The sequence below is a fragment of the Vulpes lagopus genome, chromosome 1 (genome assembly GCF_018345385.1).
Source record: "Vulpes lagopus strain Blue_001 chromosome 1, ASM1834538v1, whole genome shotgun sequence".
Taxonomy (NCBI): Eukaryota; Metazoa; Chordata; class Mammalia; order Carnivora; family Canidae; genus Vulpes; species Vulpes lagopus.
The window spans coordinates 72,167,317-72,173,316 of record NC_054824.1 but is presented as its reverse complement, the minus strand read 5'-3'; the positions used below and the strand labels follow the sequence as shown (position 1 = coordinate 72,173,316).

Genomic DNA, 6,000 nt, shown 5'->3' with positions numbered 1-6,000 from the left:
TTGAAACTAACTAACCTTTCTGTTAACTATGTCCAAATAAAAAAAAATTAAAGAAATTAATTGGAAAGATTAATCTATAAAACATACCAATTTTTATTTATGGCCAGGGATATTTGGGTAATCCTTCCATTCTTTGAAAAACCTCTCTTAATTACATAACTTAAGAGCTACACATTTTGTGAAGTACAATAGGTTAACAATTAAAAACCTACAGTTAATGAGTGTGGAAAGGCCTTAGGGAAATAACATGAATACATGAAAAAAATTGGAAAACCTACATGAAATGAACAAATCCCTAGGAACAGGCAACCTGCGAAGATGTAATTATGAAGAAACAGCCGTGACAAGACCCATAACTAGTAAGAATATTAAACCCCTAATCGAACCACAGAGATGCCCTTGGTCAGATGCTTTTAGCGGTGAACTCTACCAAACACTGAGGAAGAATCAACACCAATCCTTCCCAAAGTCTTCCAAACTTGAAAAGGAGAGAACACTTCTTGTCTTGTCCGTGGTGCCAGCCTGACCAAGATCCCCAAGGAAGACAAAGAGTCTAGAAGAAAAGGAAACCACACAACTGCCCTCTGACCTGGGTTCCACAGCCCGGTACATGAGCCCGAAGCCCTTACAGGAATCAACCCCGAATCATGCCCTAACCAACCTCACCCCAAACTCACTTACAGGTACCACAGATGCATGCACGGTTCATTTTAATATTGTTTGAAAAATTCTGAGAAATCAGGAAATGAGGTTTCAGGAGTGGTGGTGATGCACCACAGGGGCAAAGCCATGGGGTGGGGGTGGGGGTCCCAGGGCAGGTGGCAGCAGTGTGTCCCTCAGCCTGTGTCTTGAACAGAGTGTCACATCCCAGAAGGACGGGTGAGCCCTCTCCCGTGGCCGCACATCCGCAGAGGAAATGTGACACAGGGACAATGAGGTGTGAAGAGGCCGCGTGGATTGGCAGACACTCAGACCCTATACACACGGGTGTTTGTGTGGGATGTGGGGTCAGAGGGGAGACACGGGGTGTAGAAAGAGGAATAATTGGATGAGAGAGAAGAGGGACCCCACATAGGAATAAACATCCCAAGATCGGGGGCAGAAACTTGTGAGGCCCCTCATGCCTCGGGTGCCCGGTATAGGCACCATATGGTTCAGAACAAACACGCTAAGGAACAAATCGGCTGAAGAGTTGAGGGGCCAGTTGCCTGAGGCCCATCCTCACTGTAGGAGGAAGTGTCTGTGTCATTGGGCAGCTCACTGCTCTACCCTCAGCACCTCCCTGCACCTCAGTGACGATCTTGGCATCATTTTCTTCTTTTTTAAAAAATTGTATTTATTTATTCATGAGAGACAGAGAGAGAGAGAGGCAGAGACACAGGCAGAGGGAGAAGCAGGCTCCACGCTGGGAGCCCGATGTGGGACTCGATCCCAAGACCCCAGGATCGCGGCCTGAGCCAAAGGTGACGCTAAATCGCTGAGCCACCCAGGGATCCCCACATCATCTTCTTCTGACACAAATATGACGGCCAAGCCCTTGGTGCCAAACCGGCCTGCTCGGGTCACCTGGAAGGAGACAGAGGGTAGTTCTGGGGAGACCCCAGAGTAGAGGGACACCCAACAGGAGGGGTGAAGATGTCAGGTATGAAGGCAAGGAAATCAGGGGGACGGGGTCACTGGTGCCGCTGGTTGGAGCGCACCCCATGCAGGTAGGTGTGGGAATCCTCGGCACCTGGTAGTGAGGCGGTGTTCCCCTGCTCAGTGTCCCGGCCCCGGCCAGGTAGGGTGGCAGCCACATGAACTTGTCCTCGAAGTTCCTTAAACTCGGATACGGACAAGGCCTTTGTGAGAAAGGAAATTAGAAGAATGTGAGCAGTCCCTCCTCACAAGGGTCTGATTCCTCCAGGATGTTTCCACAGGAGACATCTTTCATCTGTGACTCCCTCTCCCCCGGGGGGCCTCTGTGGGGGCGATGGCGATGGCTGGGAAGTTCTGCTTCTCCCGCGGCTGGGCCAACGCAGTGCAGCCCTGCACAGACCCCCCAGAGATCTCTGCCTGTGTGTGGAGGCCAGGGGGTGGGTCCACGGGGCGGTGTGTAGGGGACCGAGGGTGTGTGCTCGAGTGGGAGGGCTCAGCACGAGCACTCCTCTCCGCGGCCCTCCGAGTCTCCTCTTCCCCCCACGTGTTTCCTCTTGTGCTCCCACTATAACTTACTCCTTCTTTCTCTCCTTTGGTTCTCTGAGCAGATTGGCCTCTGAGCAGATACAGAGAACAGGAGGAAATCGGGCAGACGCGTTAGGAGGCGGGAATCAGATGCTCCATGGAAAAGGGGTAAATATTGGAACTAGGGTCTGGAAAGACCAACATCTATCTCCCTACTACGAAACGTGAAACCGAAGACCTACCGGAATCCTGGGATGTCGTTTTAGTGTGAACAGTTTACACAACAGTAAGCTGTCAGAATGCTCCTCAGGGAGTGATACAAGGAGAAATAAACAAATTTAAGAACTCCGATGGGGCCAATCTACATTGGGATTTTTAAGAATTTTTAAAAAAAGATTTTACTTATTTATTCATGAGAGTCAAAGAGAGAGAGAGAAAGAGAGAGAGAGAGAGGCAGAGAGAGAAGCAGGCTCCATGCAGGGAACCTGATGTGGGACTCGATCCCAGGTCTCCTGATCACACCCTGGGCTGAACGTGGCGCTAAACTGCTGAGCTACCTGGACTGCCCGGATTTTTAAGAATTTAAAACCATTCAAGATTTTTATATATGAAAAAAAGATTTTTATATATGAGGTTTGATTTTTTTTATTGGGATTTTAATTTTTTCAATGTTTCCACAGAGCCTGCCACAGAACCTAAAAGCAGCCCCCTCTTCACTCATGCTCAGCCCCTTGGCATCAATCAGACACATCACCTGTTTGGCCAAACAACACACTTATAGTCGTGCCTTAGCATTCACAGGTTGCATATTTACAAGTTCACCTACTTGCTAAAATTGTTTTAACCTGAAAATCAATACTCATGACTGTGTAACAGTCATTCAGGACACACGAGAGCAGCCAAAAACATTTACCTGACATGCACGTTGTCAGCTGAGATGAAACACTTTTTTGAACTTGGAAAGGTGCTTTTCAATCTTCAGTGGTTGCAAAGACATTCTCGAAGTCAGATCAGAACATTTATGTATTTATTTAATCCAACAGAAATATAAAGCTAGGATATCCAGAATAGTCAGAGATGAAAAAGGAGACCAGCCTACCACTTAAGGAAAATAGAAATAATCCCACATATATGTGGATATTTTTTTTTTGGATATGGATTTTCAAAATATTTTACTTATTTATTTTTTCATGAGAGACAGAGAGAGAGAGAGAGAGAGCTAGAGACACAGGCAGAGGGAGAAGCAGGCTCCATGCAGGGAGCCTGACATGGGACTTGATTTCAGGTCCCCAGAATCATGCCCTGGACTGAAGGCGATGCTAAACTGCTGAGCCACCTGGCTGCCCGTGGATATGGATTGTTGATAGAGATAGGACTTGAGGAGAGAGGAGAAAGGATGGAGTTTTTCAGTAAAAGTGAACCAACTACTGGCTATTTGTGAAGCAACAAAATAGATGTGAACCTTTTTTTTTCACACCATACACATGCAAAAACGAATATATTACAATCTATAAAATTTCAGAAAAGATTACAGAAAAAGATCTTTATGATTCTGATAAAAAGAGAACTTGGGGACGCCCAGGTGGCTCAGCTGTTTAGCGCCACCTTCAGCCCAGGACATGATTCTGGAGACCTGGGATTGAGTCTCAGGTTGGGCTTCCTGCATGGAGCCTGCTTCTCCCTTTGTCTGTGTCTCTGCATATCTCTCTCTGTGTCTCTCATGAATAAATAAATAATTTTTTTTTAAAGAAAGAACTTGGTTAGCAGAACTCGGAAGACATTTGCAATAGAGAAATATTTCCTCGGCGTTCCCGCCACTCGGCCAGAATTCTAAGGCTTCTGCAGAGATTTGAAAAATGGCAACAAATGAAAGTATCAGCATCTTTAGTTCAGCATCCTTGGCTGTGGAGTATGTAGATTCACTTTTACCTGAGAACCCTCTACAAGAACCATTTAAAAATGCTTGGAACTATATGTTGAATAATTATACAAAGTTCCAGATTGCAACATGGGGATCCTTGATAGTTCACGAAGTTCTTTATTTCTTGTTCTGTTTACCTGGATTTTTGTTTCAATTTATACCTTTCATGAAAAAGTACAAAATTCAAAAGGATAAACCAGAAACCTGGGAAAACCAATGGAAATGTTTTAAAGTACTTCTCTTTAATCACTTTTGTATCCAGCTTCCTTTGATCTGTGGAACTTATTATTTTACAGAGTATTTTAATATACCTTATGATTGAGAAAGAATGCCAAGATGGTATATGCTTTTGGCAAGAGCTTTGGCTGTGCTGTGATTGAGGACACCTGGCACTATTTCCTGCATAGGCTCTTGCATCACAAAAGAATATATAAATATATTCATAAAGTTCATCATGAGTTTCAGGCTCCATTTGGAATGGAAGCTGAATATGCACATCCTTTGGAAACTCTGATTCTTGGAACTGGATTTTTCATTGGAATCATGCTTTTATGTGATCATGTCATTCTCCTTTGGGCATGGGTGACCATTCGTTTGATAGAAACTATTTTTTTTTTAATTTTTATTTATTTATGATAGTCACAGAGAGAGAGAGAGAGGCAGAGACACAGGCAGAGGGAGAAGCAGGCTCCATGCACCGGGAGCCTGATGTGGGATTCGATCCCGGGTCTCCAGGATCGCGCCCTGGGCCAAAGGCAGGCGCTAAACCGCTGCGCCACCCAGGGATCCCCTGATAGAAACTATTGATGTCCATAGTGGCTATGACATTCCCCTGAACCCTTTAAATCTGATCCCTTTCTATGCTGGTTCTCGGCATCATGATTTCCACCACATGAACTTCATCGGAAATTATGCTTCCACATTTACATGGTGGGATAGAATTTTTGGAACAGACTCTCAATTTACTGCCTATAATGAAAAGATGAAGAAGATTGAGAAAAAGATGCAATAAATATCTCCTCTCCACCATCCTGAAAGCACACACCTCCCTGAATTGAAGCGAATAGCTAACCTTGCTTCTGCGGAGCAGAAATAAACCTGTCTTGGCTGCTAAGTGATACAAAGAACATTAACAACCTTTAATTATCTTCCTAGCGGGAACTTTTTCTACTTTACATAAAAGTTCTGTATGTGTAGAAATAAGTAAATCTATAACGAAGTATGATTTTCGCGAGGAGGTTGTAAAGGTCGTGTTGCTAACCTTACAGAAAGGTTCTAAGTAATGGAAGAAGTATCAGTCTCTCTTTCCCCCCTAACACCAGAAGCCTGAAACTAAGATGGGTCTTTAAAATCTTGTAAATATAGTGGCCATTTCAATATCTCTTAGCAGGGTGTTGGCCTCATATTGAACTTTAAACATTTTCTAGAATTTGCCTAAACATCCAAGTATCATGGGTTGAACCGTATGGATCGACAGTGAGAGTGAGGCAGCCAAATCCGGAATAGCCCGCCCCAAGAACTTCCACTCTGGTCCTGAGCTGACTGGTTTGGGGTGATTCTCCTTCTTTGAGAAGCCCTTTCGGATGGCAATGTGCTACTGGTATCTATAAATTAAGGTGTTTCCGAATTGTCATAAATGGGATATTTTAGTCTAAAGGTTTTCCGGTTACTTGAATTTTTTTTAAGAAAATTGAGCTTTATTTCTGCTATTTACCCTTTCATTTTTGTAAATCAAGTTTTCATTATACTTAAAACTGTATCTTAAAACATTGTGAACTTACTTGCTGTATTTGCACTTTGAACAATTGAAATAAATGTGATTTTTTTGTCTGAAAAAAAGAGAGAAATATTTCCTCTATGTTATTAGTTATGACTAATAAGTGCTGTTCATCTAAAGACGTCATCAAGAAAATGGA

The 6,000-nt window shown here is 43.9% G+C and overlaps 1 pseudogene; it reads left to right on the top strand.

Moving 5' to 3' along the window:
* The first annotated feature begins 4,006 nt into the window (after window positions 1-4,006).
* LOC121496481 lies at window positions 4,007-5,346 on the top strand (annotated as a pseudogene).
* Window positions 5,347-6,000: the final 654 nt, after the last annotated feature.